This window comes from Pyrus communis, chromosome 9, assembly GCF_963583255.1.
Source record: "Pyrus communis chromosome 9, drPyrComm1.1, whole genome shotgun sequence".
Classification (NCBI taxonomy): domain Eukaryota; kingdom Viridiplantae; phylum Streptophyta; class Magnoliopsida; order Rosales; family Rosaceae; genus Pyrus; species Pyrus communis.
Window position 1 is genome coordinate 17,589,390 of NC_084811.1, and position 16,685 is coordinate 17,606,074.

The 16,685-nt window shown below is 38.0% G+C and overlaps 1 long non-coding RNA gene across 1 annotated transcript; it reads right to left on the minus strand.

Annotated features, from left to right (window-relative positions):
• Positions 1-6,209: 6,209 nt before the first annotated feature.
• On the minus strand, positions 6,210-10,652 carry LOC137745940 (uncharacterized). The gene is made up of 4 exons (XR_011069751.1): positions 10,352-10,652; positions 9,995-10,129; positions 9,652-9,803; positions 6,210-6,547 (listed from the first exon to the last, which is right to left on the minus strand). It is a non-coding gene; the product is annotated as an uncharacterized lncRNA (long non-coding RNA).
• Between the last annotated feature and the right edge of the window lie 6,033 nt (positions 10,653-16,685).

Consider the following 16,685-nt stretch of genomic DNA (forward strand, 5'->3'; position numbering starts at 1 on the left):
GAGAGATTCTCTTCTTCGAAGATTTGCAGGGGATTTTAAGCAGGGTGCAGAAGGAGATGCAAGCTTCGTTCGTCTGGCTATTTCAACAGGTCTTCTCTCGGACTAAAGGCTCCGACTTTGGGAGCTGCAAAGGAAGCTGGGCGTGGCTTGGGAGTCCGAGAGGTCACTCCTCCTTCGATCATCGACCTCCTCACGGCTGTGCTCCATCTTCAAACTCTCCGAACTCCGCTGCTTCAGCTCTCCAAACTCCATAGCCACAGCAACAACATCCACTAACTACCTCAAGCTCCTCACTCTGGCCACCGTGGTCAAAATCGGCGAAGAACTTCAGTGACCGCTGTCAAACGACTAGCCGATCGCGAAGCTCGACGCTTTGCACTACTTCAAGATCTGGCTGCTTCTGCACCTCCGCCATGGCTGCTGCCTTTGAATGTGATCAACAAAATCAAAGTTTGTCAACTCACACCCAAAGATCTCATCCGTCTGCTTGCCTTTGTTGTTGCCTTTGAATGTGATTGACAAAATCAAAGTTTGTCAACTCACACCCAAAGATCTCCTCCGTCTTCTCTCGGACTCGGCCTGGGTTTTCACTCACAAACTCAGCCTTGCAGATCACCATATAAAGAAAAAAAAATGATGGAATCTGGCTGGACAGCACCATCCAAAAAAAAAAAATATATATATATATATATATATATATATGAATGGTGTATCAGTGCCACCGAAAGCAAAGAAAAGTTAAAAAAAATAAAAAATAATAATAATAATAATAATAATAATAAATAATAAAATAAAATAAAAAGGAATGATGATGGACGGTGATGTATATGTTTTATCTGTATTTAGCACAATACACTGAATAAAATAAAGCATGTCCATTAATCTCCAAGAAATTACAAGTGTGTACAAAAAAAAAAAAAAAAAAAAAAAAAAAAAAAAAGATTGAGCTTTCACAAAGGATGTTCACGTGAAGCCCCATTACTTGGCAAAACTCTAGAAGCGGAAGCATCGGAACAGAAGGCATCGGAGCGGGAGGCATTGAAGCTAGAGCATTTCAGGCCTCAATACTGGGTGGAACGCTAGATGACCCAGGAAAAAGGTGCCTCTGGAGATAAGCCGCAAGCTTTTGACGGTTGATAGGATTTTTACCACCTGCATAAAAGGGTTAAAAACACCTAAAATACTTGCAAGAGAAACAAGGTTATTGTAGTATAATTGGCTCAAGCAAGGTCGTTCTCCACAAGGATTAATTTAAAGAGATCAAAGCAAAATCAATTCTCAACTAATTAATTAAAACAAAGTTTTTCTTTTGAAAGAGGTGATTTAATGACCTAAACTAAGAAAAACGAATTTAATTAAAAAGATTACTTAAAAACCACAACTTTAAAGAAAGATACGGGGAACAATTTTTAGGATTCAAAGATGAGAAAAGTACTAGGGTTCCGCCGTCACCCTAACAATCCTATGTAGCTTTTCTAAATTACTTACGAACCATACATGTATGTTTTGAAAGTTAGGTTTTCCTAGAGTATATCCTACTTGGAACCTCCAACATAAAACGTATATCTAACATGCAACCCGTCCGTGGTGTTCAGATCGAATGTGAACATGCAAGACTCATTAAGTTTTATGAAAACCTTTTTTAAAAAAACCATATAACCCTTAAAACGTGTCGTCCATCCTAAGAGGTTACACATATTAACCACAAGAAGCTTTAGTCAATTTTAGGGACAATCCTCCGCCAAAATTGCATCAAATAACTTTTCCAAATATCCTGATGGTCGCGAATCACTAAGACAAATAGATAGTTTAAAGCACAGTGATTAACATTCCAAAACCTGCATGCATAAATTCATAAGCAAAATAAAAAGAGACTACATATTCTTGCTAAGGATCATGGCCTTGCCCTAGCAAAAAGAATTAGTTACGCATATTCATACTAAAAATCATAGTTTTTATTGAAATAGAAAAAGAATGAAAACACCTTGTAGAATAAAATCTGAAAATCTCTAAACTTTTCCCAAAATCTTCTCTCCAAAAGTTGCATCCGTTCTCCCCTCTTTTTCCCCCAAAATTGTATATATGAAAAAGGCCCCCTAATTTAGAACGGCTGACCCTTTTAATATCTCTCCCTCCAGCCAACACAAAAACCCTAACTGACACACCCCGTCCCGAAGGAGGGCATGCTGGCCGTCACATGAGAGTGACGTAACCATTTGCACAGTTCGGAAGCTTTAAAGATATACAACTTCTAAAATGAAACACCCGAAGGTGAGTCCTTATTTGGTCCATTCTGTCAGAACACCGTTGAACTTCCTCGTAGTCACCACACCTTTGCATTTCCTTAAACCTGGAGGGGCGCAAAACAAAATTGAGTGGGTCAGCAAAACGAACGTATTCAAAACCTTCTTTTCTCTTTTGCATATACTAACCCCTCGCTGTAAAACAAGTATAGTTTCCCAGAAAATAACATATATACGTATGTACAAATATGCCAAACATGCTCCAAAATATGCCATTCATGCTTGAGAATATGACATTCATGCTTGAGAATATGTCATTCATGCTTGAGAATATGTCATTCATGCTTGAGAATATGCCACATTAGAATCTCATAATAAATGTAAATGCTCAAGCATAATTCACATCAATAACATATAATCTGGCAGCCGGGAGTCACCTAACGTGACATGTACCGCTGCATATAGAGCTCCAATCTTAACTCAACATCTGAATCTGCACACGAGTCGGAACCACCTAACGTGGTCTGTACGACAGGACTGGGTGTAATATATACGCTCTAGTGCTACGATCACGTGAAGACTGTGCGAATAATCGCGGGTCACCTACGAGTCGGAACCACCTAATGTGGTCTGCACGACAAGGCTTGCACCTAACTTGGATCCAAGGTGAGCGTGTGGTGCTGGTGAACATACACGTGAAGGACTCTGCCCCTCTCTGGGCGGGAGCACTAACACCGGGGGTGCAGATTATGAGCTCTCTAAGCATCTCAAACTACTAATGAAATACAACCATGAATACCACTTACCTGGTACTTACCCGTGCGTCCACAGCACCAAATACACATATATATAAATGTATGCCACTACCAATGCATGTGATGATAGTAGTTCAATCGTAGCTTACCTGGGTCTCCTCAGCACCATGCAACAGTATGCATAATTATGGTAATGCACATATTAAAATATGATGCATATATGACAGGATAATTAATTCGTATTTCTTTTAAAATACGTTTCTGGGAAATACGTCAAGCATACGTATATATATATATATATATATACTGAAAAATAACTGCCCACTCACTGATCACATCGACGTCTCATAGGTCCCTGAACCTCCCCTAGCTTGGTTACATTCTTCCTCTGTATAATTTTCACCTATACAAAAAGTAACCAAATTGACGTTATTTAACGCACATACACCAAACATTCGTCCATAACTTTCTCATACGTTGCTCAATTTGGGTGTATGAATATACCACGGTGATCTACACGACGTCACGAACGCGTGACAATTTTCAGAACTCAATTTGGAGCTCTCACGCGCCCCCACGCGCACTGTTCACGCGCTGCCCACGCGCGCGTCTTCTTCCTCGCGTCGCCGGACTGGTTTCGCCGGCGGTGGGTGTTTTGCCGGAATTTCTGGGTAAACTTCAAAGTGTCATAACTTCTTCATTTCTTAACCATTTTCGACGTACTATATATCAAAATGAAGGTATTGACGAGACGAACACATCCATACCTTCCTCGACCCCTAACTCGCCGTGGATTCGCCGGAAAAACCCTCGAAAGCTCCGGCCAACTTTGACCACGATGATCCCGACGTCCAATTCCTTCAAACGAAGCACTCCGAGCTTCCTTAGGACCTCACCAAGCTTCCTACAAGCTTCAAAATCCCAAAAACATGCTAGTTTAAGTTTGCATGAACAGTACCTAAATCGGATTACCTCGAATCGACATGAAAACGAAGGATTTCTCACCTGAAAATGGTATGGTTGCACTCGTACGAGCTTCACGAGTTCGATGGTGTCCTTAGTTTCTTCGATCCATCAAGGTTTGGGTGATTTGTGTGTCGTCCGTACGTTTTCAGAAGGAAGAAGAAGAAATGGGAGCTCGGGAGAGAGAGAGAAGAGACAGAAAAGAGACAGAGGGAGAGGGAATCACGAGAGAGAAAGAGAGTGTGTGAGTGTGTGTGTGGTCCTACAACACTACACCACACAACACTACACGTAAATGTAACGAACTAGGGGTAAAATTGTAATTTCAAATGTACGTTTCGATATTTCCGGGACGGGATGTCACACTAACCATCCAGTATTTTATTCCCACTAAGAAACTAAATAATAATAAAATAAAATAGAAAATAAATTCCTAATTAAACTAGGAAAAACTGCACAGAAACTGTTCAGCCACGTTTTAGCCTCAAATCTCCTCCAAATCCGGCCCAAGATAGCTTGTTTTAAAGATAAGAACATTCTGAACACATCTCCAGAAGGCCACAAACCCATCCGAGGTCATCTTGGGCTCCAAAAATGCAATTCAAGCCCGAAACGTCACTATTTCAGCACTGCACATTGCTCCTTTATTTTATTGCCAGAAAATCATCGCTTGGTAGAAAAATCTGATATTTTGACACAATCAAGCTAAGTGACTCACGAACGTCCTCCAATTGGAATTACTCCAAAATTCGTCCATTTGACCATCTTTTGCTCCAGAGGAAGTCGAAAATCCTATATTGGAAATATAATTCAAAGTATCAAAATTCTTCCAAATTATTAACCAAAATATACTAAGAATAGGGTTAAATATATAATATAAAATATACTCATCAAAATACCCCCAAACTTAGCTTTTTGCTTGTCCTCAAGCAAAACAAAACTCGAAAACAACAATAAACACTAACAAACTAGAACTTAACTAAAACTAACTGACAAAAAATTTCACCTTCAAAGTTGCAATCCATAGAACATGTTAAAAATCACAACATCTTTTCAAAAGTTCCAACCAATCCCACCACAGAGTCTAAGCCATTTAGAATCAATTAGAAAAGAATTCACGAACTTCCTTTGGTGTAAAATGAATCAACATAGCTAAGGAAACTCGACTAAAACCCGTACCTCTTGTCCTTCTTTATTTCACACATACTAACTTTAAATATAACTATTTTTCTTTTTCTTCTTGATCTTTTTTTTTTTTTTTTTTTTTTTTTTTTTTTTGTTTTTAGTAACAGTAGTGGTCGTGCAATGCTGGTTCACTTAAGCTTTCGATCCAACCCATGTAGCGAGCTTTAGGTCAATGACTCCCAAACCACTAGGGCTTTAGGGCACTAGGTGTAGAACACCCCTAAGGACTTATTAACCCGAGCTGAAAAGGCTACGAAACCAACTAACCACCCTGCCCCATGCCAAAACTCTACTGTTTGACGCGAGAATCACTGCTGATTAGGCAGGACTGGCCCGGTTACTAGGCAAAGTCTCTGGTGAGACAATTATTACTTTATAACACAAACTAACTTTACTTTATGTAGAACAAAAATTAAAAGTGAAACTTAGACTAAAAGTAAGTGTTTCAATCTCACTCCCCACAAACCATGTTGATGTGAATGTGCAAGTTGTCAAAGTATAATTCATGAATTAGTGTCTAAGCAACGATAAATAGAAAAGACTCTAATGTGGGATTAACCTTCACCATGTCCATTTGTTATAACATTTAAAATAATCTATGGATATTAACTTAAAAAGAATGAAAATTTTAACTTGACACAAAAATTAAAAACCTAAAATGTTATTTCCCCCACCTCTATTTGAAAGATGGTACAAATAAATAGTAAGTATAACTCAAGGAATATTAAATGGTAAAAACATGGCCGGATGCAAATCAAACCAATAACGAGTTGTAAATCAGAGCACGCAACGAACAAATGAGCTAACATAATATAAAAGTTTATTAAACAGAATTGCCAAGAAAGCTTCATGAACCGAATAAGCTACTCTGTGACTGACTTGTTTCTTAAACTAATTACAAGCTATATTTGTAGCGATATAAACCTAACAAACCCTAATGTGTAAATGACAAAAATACCCTAATACAAAGTCAAATCAAATCTCTGTAAAGCCCAAGGACTAATACGTCGCAGTATGCATAGAGTACATATAATAAAGAGCATTCCACCGTATGCTGCGCATTTGGCCTTGCAATATCAAAGCCTCATCCAGTCCATCCATTTCAAATCTACATCACATGAACTGTGATCGCCTACAAATCTTTGAGGTCGTATCCAAACAAATTTCAAAATTACAAGATAAGAAATACAGAGATAACATCCGTAACGTAGGCATCCTAAAGAATCATATACCTTATCTCTGTTTACTAAAATCTTAGTATAAATAGAACACCTCCAACTGCATTAAATTTTAGAAAAGCATAAAACCTGTAACTCAAGACGTTTGACCTCCTACATACTTCTATCTTGATGTAGGACTATTTGCTAAGGTAGCTTCACGTTCCTGACGACGCCGTTCTCTCTGTGAAGAAGAAAAAGGATACGAGATGAGTGCAACCGACTCAATCCAATCAAGTGGATTAATCAAATGGTAGATGACGAAGAAAATATATTTGAAAGTAAAAACTAAGAACATAACACCTCGCAATTAGAATTTGACAAAAATTTACTTCTCAAGCAAATCCAAAATGACTAATTCAGCTATCATGATAGAAGGTTCGGATTGGTTATTGAAGATTCCAAAATTGACATGCACAACCTTCACCAATATCGACCAGTTCAAACTGTGGACACAAAAAGCTTTCCCTTTTAATACTTACAACCCATAAAGCACACATGTAATCAAGTTTTTACACTGCCGTGAGTATAGTGGTTGGCGAGCATTTTGTTGAACAGTCTGGCTAGTGCAAACAAGACAAAGTACAACAGGTTCGGGAACAAAATGCATAAAGCAAATTGACCATTTGCATAGCATAGCATGAACAGCACATATGGTTTTCAGATTTCATAAAAACGTTGTTTTGATTGACCCTTTACATAGACTGGTTTTTAGACATCATCCCAAAACATTAAAAAAGGCCATAAAATATGTGCTGCAACTAGCTGAAACACATTATAAATAAATAAAATTCTTGAATTTATTTTTGTGGCCTGAAATTTTCCTCATATTAGTACTTAGTACCTACAATATAATACAAAAATTCCTAGGTCCCTTAGGCTTTCCTCCCAGCAGAAATCAAAAAGAACTTATCTCTGTTATGCAGATGTTAAATAGTCATTTCTTTTATTAATTACAAAGGGGCACAATCGTATCACATGACTCGTATCTTTGCATTTAAAACCAATAAGTGTAGCTCACCACAAGTCTACAAGTTAAAAAACCTGGAGAAATTTACGGCCTGCTTGAAAATTTTATCATGTCTCAAAACATTTCTTAAGAACATTTCTTGAAAACAATTTTCTTTAAGATTCAAAAAGGTGATTGGTTTGCGATTTAAAAATTTTAAATCTTACGACTTAAACTAGACAAAGAGATCCAAAAAGAGGGGGTCGCAAGAGAGGGAGAAAGAGGAGAGAGGAGGAAAGAAAGTAAGAGATGATTGAAGGAAAGAGAAAGAAGAGAGAGGATCAGACGAGATAAGAGAGGAAGAGGAGTGAGAGAAAGAACTGAGAGAATGAAGATAGCGGATTGGAGGAGAGATGAAAAAGGTAAAAAAAAAAAAAAAGAGGAAAGAGAAAGAAGAAAAGAGAGAGAGATAGATTTGGAGTGGGAGGGGAAGAGGGAGAGAAAAGAAATGAGTGAGTTTAAGTTTAAAAACTCTAACAACTCACTTTTTAATGTTTTTAGAGAATAGACTATATTTTTGAGTTAGTCTTGAGTTCAGTTTTTGAAAATAGTCCTACCAAACAAGTTTTTAAGGCCTAAAACTTGAAAATTGTTTTTGAATTTAAAAAGTTGGATGCAAGTAGAGTACCAAACAGGCCCTCAGTGAATTCATAGCATTCTTTCTAGGCTCAAACTGAATCTTTTAGTTTTCTACATTCAGGATTGCTTATTAGATTACTGGAAGAGGGAAAACAATAATAAAGCTCCTTCAGCAATTAAGGGGCCTTCGGTTAACTATTTTGTCTTTCGTTTTGTCTTCTCGAATAGTAAAAAGGAGGAAATACAAGAGAGAAGAGAAGGCATGAATAAGGATAGAAGAAGATGGGACTGATGTGGAAGAAAAGAAAAGAATGGTACAGAACATGAAAACCAAAAACCAAACACAATTAAGTAGGTTTGTTTTTAGTCTTTAGTTTTCATATTGTAGGCCATTCCATGTGCATTTCTCCTGCCTCCTTCCTACCACACTCCCTCCACAACATTTATCCATCCTTACATGTACCTCTCTCTCTCTACACACACACACACACACACACACACACACAATATTCATTCATCCATCTCCATCCTTCCATGTTTTTAACTCTCTCTCTCTCTCTCTCTATATATATATATAGTAAAAAAATGAAAAGTAAAAACAAAATGATCTTAAAACAGGCATTTATAAAGGTTTAAGCCAAATGGAAAAAGGACACTAGACCTATATAAAAAGTTAAAAACAGAAATAGAAAAGCAAATCCAAACCTAATCCTTATAAAAGTAAGGAACTAAGAAACCATTGGTCTTGTCGGAATATGGTTGTTTATTCCCAAGTCCATTCTCATGATGGGGAGCCTATTAATAATTTGTGCTTAGTGGAAGGTTAACGAATATGTTTAATGTTGGAATAAATCATATTTTGGTCAAGTTTTCTGCCACTTTTTTCTCAAGCTTACAAGTACCTAGGATATATCCAAAATATATCAATGTGATCCCTTTAGTTTTGATTTCGGACAAAGGAAAAAAGATTATTTGATGGGACTCGTATGCTTTACAAGTCTTAGTTGTGTTACGATTTCCAAAAGTATTTCCATTACTCATCTTTAGAGCATACTGGCTACTAAAAATTTAGTTGTCGTTCTAGAAGTTTAATTCCCACACACAGGAGAACACCAAGGAAATTAATAACTTGCATATCCCAAATTAAAGATGGTCAAGCAAGAACTTGCCGACAAGCATTCCTCTTGGTAAGTGGCAAAAACAAAAAAAAAAAAACAAAAAAAACAAAAAAAAACCTTTGTGTAATCATAGAACTACAATAATTGAGCATTTTATAGTTTTCCAAATTTATTCCACTAATGCCACTAGTGGTTTTTAGAGATCGTGATGACACTGGAAAGCTTCAATCAACAAAATTATCCCTAAGATGAACACACAATCAACCCAAAAATGATATTTAAGTTTGACAACTTTCACCTCAGTGGTACAAAACTAGTAAGATGAGGATATTATTAATGCCGTAAATGAATATAATAACATCATGTACAAGCAAACATAGTTATATAATCAAGTAAGTCATCGACTGTACTTTAGTTTTAAGTTGCATGCTGCATGTGTATGGCCAACATTGCTGATGATGTTGGGAAGATCCAGTCATCACCTAATCTAAAGAAAGTTCTCTACTCGGTTCAACACCAATTTAATTTTTTTTTTCTTTTCTGGAAGGCAGTTTGCTGGACAAACAACAAATGAACACTTACCCGCCTTTCCCAGTACGGAAGGAAGCAGATGAAATCATAGACTGGAGTAATGGTTGAAACTAGTACAATGTTCAGTCCAGTAAACACCAATAGCGCAGTCATTGGCCGAGTTCTATGCGGCATCTTTCTTTAGAATCAAAATATTTTTAGCTCTGTAATCAAGACCACAAAGCTCAGAAACTCTTTCCAGAAAGCAACATACACATGCCCGCAAAGACGATATCAGCATGCTCAATTAACAATCATGACAAAATAAAAACTTGATGTAAAAGCTGCCCCACAGTCATAGGTAATACAGCATTCGTTTCAGGATGATGCCAAACACAGTGCAATATGTATGTACCAAATTGGAGAATCCAGCCAACACCGAAAACCGAATAGCACAGCAACATTTATCAACTTGCAGTTGCAGGTGTTAACTAGATTGGCGGTTTTTAGGTTTCAAATCCGAAATCTTATAGCGGAAGAACAACATTGTCTGTCAAATAAAACCGGAAAGAGAATAAAATTATGTTCAAACAGAAACGTGGATCCAATCATTACTTCCATTTCACAAGAAAAAACATAGAATCTAAGTAAGTTGGATTCCAAATTCCCTACCCCTATATGGTGTCTATATATCTATATAAAAGCAGTCATGTATTTCTAAATTATGAAATTGTAGGAACATAGGAAGAAGAAGAAAAGGAAAAGATGATACCTTTTGTAAATTTGGAAGGAAATCAAGATTGATTTTGGGTTGGAAGTTGGAATTTCCTGCCGAGCTGCCCCCAACTGTGAGACTGAGACCGAGACTGTGGTGGGACTGCGACGGAGAGAGAGTGGAAGAATTGGAAACTGCTCTTCTTCTCGATTGATGAGAAATGGATTGCTTGCTGGGTTCAGTTTCGTCCAAGATGAGATTGAGTGAGTAAGATTCAAAGAGGCGAACGAGCTCTAGGAGGAGACGCAATTTTTTTTTCCGGAGAGGTGGTGGAGCTTTGTGGGAGAGTCAAATCCAGAGATTTATTAATGAATATTTTTAATTTGTGTATAATTAAAAATCACATTATTTTTCATTCTAAATTCTACCGCTAAAACTACCAACCTTTCACCATCGCTACAGGCGTTGAAGGCGGAGTCAGTCCCATTCTAAGGCCTAGTTTGGTACTAAGGTGATTCTGAAAAAAAATTGGTATAAAAAAAAGCTGGGAGCTATTTTTGTGTTTGGTAAACATTCAGCTTCAGCTTTTTTTCACAGTTTTGGATGAAAAAAAGCCAAAAACAAGAAGCTGTAAAACCCAGCTTTGAAAAACCGGCTTTTTTTCACATCCGTTTTACATAAAAGTTTACCAAATACTATAATACAGCTTTTTATTTTTTCAAAAGCACTTTTACAAAAAAGTTTACCAAACGCTCTGCTGCTTTATTTCACAACTGCTTATTCTCACAGCACAACAGAATCAGTTTTTTTTTCAAAGCACAGCAATACCAAACCAAAATTAAGTGACTCGATCCCTTATGATTGAATTTTATATTGTCAAGAAAGCTCATATTGTGGAGTGAAAATTGTCGCTCTACAGAGCCGTCTCAGTGTTTGGTCTTATGGATCAACACTTTGCATTCTCAAGAGGTAGTTTTTGGCGACGGTTGGGTGAACCAATTGGGGGAGACAGAGTTAATGCTCATCGTCGAGCATGGAGCTTGAGACTGTCGCCTCTTAACAATCATGTCTGAGACACCTCGATTTCGCCAAAGGCCATAATTAGCTTAAGCGAGGCGTCTGTTGGGCAGAAAAGGCTATGAGATAATGGCCAGAAAGGTGCCACATGGTCGGTCACATCTAATCATTCATCTTCACTCGTTGGACTTCAGGCTTGATATTTAAAGTCGTTCTCCTTTCATTTCCCCTTTTTTAATCTTTTCTGCACACTGCTTTAAAACCATACACCACTGAGCTTTCCATCTTCTTCAGAAATTCCCAACTTTTCTTTTTCAAAATTCTTCCTATTTCCTTTTAGGATCTTGCCTTGGTGCAATGGCCTCACCAAATTCATAGGCTTTGACATTTGTGAAGTGCTCGCCTAGCCTTCTTGCCATTTATGGCAGTTCTCGATTGTGTCCTTTGATGTTGCCTTTTATGGTGGATGATGCTACCTAATCTTGAAGTCGTGGGGCCCAATGTGTACGACACTATACCGAAGTCTCCCTTCCTTGATTGCCCAAGCGTGCGGATCCACCCGTGGTATTTGAGCCTCAGTTTGAGATTTCCCATGTCTGGGTTTGTTAAGTAGGCACTAGGGACCAACTTGCTGCTATTAACCTTACTCTCACCGCGTACCAAGTCCTGAACACGTTTGAGAGATTGAACCGGATCTACGAGACATGTATGAGTCTACCGAAGTTCAGGTCTTTGTATTTTCTAAAGTCAATCCCCACAAGTTCTAGGTACTTTTTCTAGAGTCGTTGAAGTGGGTCCCACTTCTTCACCTTATTGTACGCTCAGGCCTCAGATGGGTCCCCATTCCTTTTTGTACACACAGGGCTTAAGCAGGTCCCCCCTTTTCCATAACATTCTTTTTTCCTCCAAAGCTCAAACCGACCACTTTTCTTCACCTTATTGTACACACCTACCAATTCCGGCATCTCAACCTCCAAACATTTATGGGTCACTTTCATCAGACCTTCGGGCTGTTGGGATGGACTATCCACTACCAGTCGCTGTGAGCCTCAGGAATGATCGGTGGCTCTGTCTATCTAGTGCGCTTTGATGACTCTATCTCTATTGAAATGATCCTTAACTTACATTGACTTGGTGGGAATCACAACAACTATGGGGCTAGAAATATCCCCCTCCCACTACCGACTACGGTCCGGATATTCAAGTCATATTCTTTATTATGAGTAGGCAAAATCTTGATATGTGAACTGTTCCCTTTTCCACCCAAACGGCTTTGGAAAAAGTATCTAGAACTTGCAGGGGTTGACTTAAAAAAATAAATAACTCTGAACTCAGGTAGACCCATACTTGTCTTATAGATCCGATTCAATCTCTCAAACGCGTTAAGAACTTGGTACACGATGAGAGTAAGGTTTACGGAGGTAAGTTGATAGTGCACCAGCGCCTCATTCATAAACCCAGACATGGAGAAATCTCAACCCAAGGCTCAAATACTATGGGTGGATCTGCACGCTTGGGTGATCAAGGAAGGGATACACAGTATGACGTTGTACACATCGATGCCCCACAACCCCAAGATTTGGCTGCAGCTATCCAACACATCCCGATGCGCTTCAACAAACTTCTCCAATGTAGCATTGTATGCCATAAATGGGGATATCAAAGGACACAGTTAGGGACTGGTAGAAACAGCATGAACGCTAAGCGAGGGTTTTACAAGTGTCAAAGCATGTGAATTTGGTAAGAACATGGCAACAAGGCAAGATTATAAAAGGAAATGGGAAGAATTTTGAAATTGAGAAGTTGGAATTTTGGGAATTTCTAAAGAAAATGGAAAGCTCGGTGGTGTAGCGTTTGAAAGCTGGGTGCAGAAGAGAAAATTGGGGAAATGAAATGAGAAGGGCCTTAAATATCGAGCTCAAAACCCAACGAGTGAATCTGAATGATTAGACATGGCCAGCCACGTGGCACCTTTTTGGCCATGATCGATGGCCCAGATTGCTCATAACCTTTTCTAGTCAACAAACGCTTCACTTAGTGAGATCGAGGCATGTCAGACATGACTGTTGAGAGGCAATAATCTCGAGCTCCGTGCCCAACGATATGTATTAACTTTTTGTCTCCCCTAGTTAGTTCACCCAACTGTCACTAAAAACCACCTATTGAGAATGCAAAATGTAAACCCGTACGACCAAACACTAAGATGGCCTCGCAGAACAACAATTTTCACTCCGCAATACAAGCTTTGCTAACAATATAAAATTCAGTCATAAAAGATCAAGTCACCTAGAATTGGACGACTCCTCCCTTAGGGGCTTGGGAATACTAAATAACTTATCTCATTCCGAGATAAGAAACATGGTCTTAGTAACAATATACCCCCTCCTTCGAGGTATTATGGGGGCATACTTAAGGGCAATTGTGGGACCTCATTTTGAACCATTGCAGAACAATAGATATTCAAACCCACTCTAGGGCTTTAGCCAGAAGTGAACTTGCCGATTTGTTGGTTTACCCTCCAAAGGCACTGCACTTTTTATGGTTCCCAATACAATCCCATGTGTTTACTCTAGTCGAAGTGGGCATTAAAGGATCCAGCTACACTCCATTTTTGGCGCCAACCGGCCTTGTCATATTGAAGCTTTTAGCCTTAGAACTCGGGTAGTGCAAAGCACATGGACGACATAACTGGCCACTGTACACTAAGGCAGAAGACGCTGACTAAGGTGGTTGTGTTTAATTGCAGTGACACTTGAGATGACAGAGGCAAGTGGCTGGGCGACAGGCTCTCCATTTTACACGCTTCTTCCACAGTATCACTAATCCCCATGATGACTTCTCATCACCTATAAATAGATTTCCTAACTCCTCTCAAATAGTTAACAATTTGAACTCAGCTTATACACTTATTGCCCATTTGCACCCAAAAATATATCTGATTTAATGGTTGGAGTGCCTATGCTGGGAACTACCTTCCTTAGTGCTTGGTTTCACGATCATTTGTTTATCTTTGTCTTTCCAGATTTAATCATCCAGTCTTGCGCAAAATCGAGTCCAACATAGGGATATTTGTGTTTTCTCAGTACTAGTTTTAAAGTTAAAAACTTGTTATAACTGGTAAGAAGTAATGTTGATGATTGATTGTCATGGGTCTTAATTAGTGGCTGATTTATTTGTAGGCTGCAAAACCTTTTGTCTCTTTTACAGATGAGGAAAATGTTGAGGTTCTTAAAGCAATCATTGATGTGAAATATTCTAACACTCAAATTAAAACCCTATGATTGTAGTATATGAAAGTAGGGATCGTTTAAGGCCAGGGATTAGAAGGGATGCTAACCTACTCTAAACTGACTTAAAAACACAAAACTACACTTAAACACACTTAACTAGACTTATAAGACTCAAAACAAACTAAAACGACTCAAAACAACACAAAACAATAAAAAAGACTCAAACTAGACTCTAAAGGTGATTTGGACGAAAATTACTTTTAACTTGACTCAAAACACTTAAAAACACAACTTGGACAGATTCTAACTAATTTGACACAACAAAGTAAAGGGGGATTGGATTTTGGATGAAATTAAGGTAAAGACAAACAGATTATAAAGACTCTAAACAACTTGGACGAAATTAAGGAAAACTATAGGTGATAAGCTAGCTGGAGGGTCATTCTCCACACATGACACATATGCATATGAACCAATTTCCAGTTATTATTCCTTTAGACTATGAATGACAACGCCCCAAGTTAATTGCATCGCACAACTAACCATCAGATTTTCCTTATCTCATTGAATTAGATGGAAATACGCATCTAAACCAAATTATCTTTCTCAAGTTCCCTATATGAAACGCATGATAGAGATACATCTCAAAAGTCATTAAGTTCTATGAAAATCATAAGCATTGACAAGGCATTCATCACTATGAAACGCATGAGACTATTACTGAGGATTTACTTAACACGATTGTGACTAGCAACCTCCACTACTTGTGAATATAAGTGAATAACTTTTACGTGAAACCCCTTTATACTCTAGCATCAAATTCATGCATGCAAATTAAGTGTCGACCCCTAACCCACATACATAAACAAGTTTTAATAACTTAGATAAGCAAATCACATTCATGCCTTGAGAAACAATAATTGGACGTAATCAATTCATATAAAACATATAATCATGGCTTCGAATTCACCTCTAACTAAAAAGAAGTTAGTTCCACATGTTCTCAAAACAAAGACAAAGATAGAATACACCTAGAAACACTCCAGGTGGCTCCTCCTTCCTTCCTTGCTGCCAACAATGGGGATTTGTGTGAATTTAGGCTCTTGAGGTGTGGTGGATGGTGTGGTGTGAATTTGTGGTAGAGGGTGGTGGTTTTTTGAGTGTTGTGGCATCATGTATTTATAGGGTGAAGGGGAGGCACGAAATTGGGCTGAAAATGAGAGGAATTAGGACTCCAAATCACCAAAGAACAAGGACACTTTCAATCAGATTCCAAGGAGGACAAGGAATGGTCCTTGTGGCAGATTCTAGAACTTCTAGAAGGGTTACATGTGGCATAAACTTAATGCACGAAAATAGGGCTTCTAGAACTTGATATTTAGGTGATTTAATGTGAAAAGGAGTCATCTTTGAAGTTGGGATTAAGGTAGGAAAAGATTAGGATAGGATAAGATAAGATAAGGTTAGATAAGGTTTGGATAAGATAAGGAAATTTGGATAAGGTTCCTTATTTCTTGCTCTTTCCTTATCTTCTTTGCATTTGGACTTCTTTCTCCAGATTTTTAGCCTTTCCTAGCTTCTCTTGACTTCAATTTCGTCCATCCACATTGCTCCATAGTTAAGCTATCCAATCAATGCCCAAAATTGCTCCAAATAGCCTCAAAATGCACTTTCTTGCTCATTTTGCCATTAGAACCTAAAAACATACGAAAATACCTTAAAAGACTAAAATAGATAGTAATTAACTAACTAAATGCAAGGAAACAACATAACTAAGTAGCATAAATATGCTCTTATCAATCATTCCTTTCAGAAAGTACGTAATATATCTTCATTTGAAATTTTCTATTGTTGAAACTAAAATGATTGAGTCTCTATTCTTACAAGGAAGAGGTCATCATAACTGAGCAGAACTCAAACATACAAATAACCGAAGAAATGTTGCAATGCCTTGGACCAGGAGAATGGTTGAATGATGTGGTACTTCATACGTTCTTGTTAATAACAATAACAAAAATGTTATCTTTATTAGATATTTGTTTTTGTGATAGCCGGTTCTCTCTTTTCCATCTCTTTAAGCAATGCCAAGTACACGTCAATGACTTGGCAATCACAAAAACAATTATTTAACGAAGACAACTTTT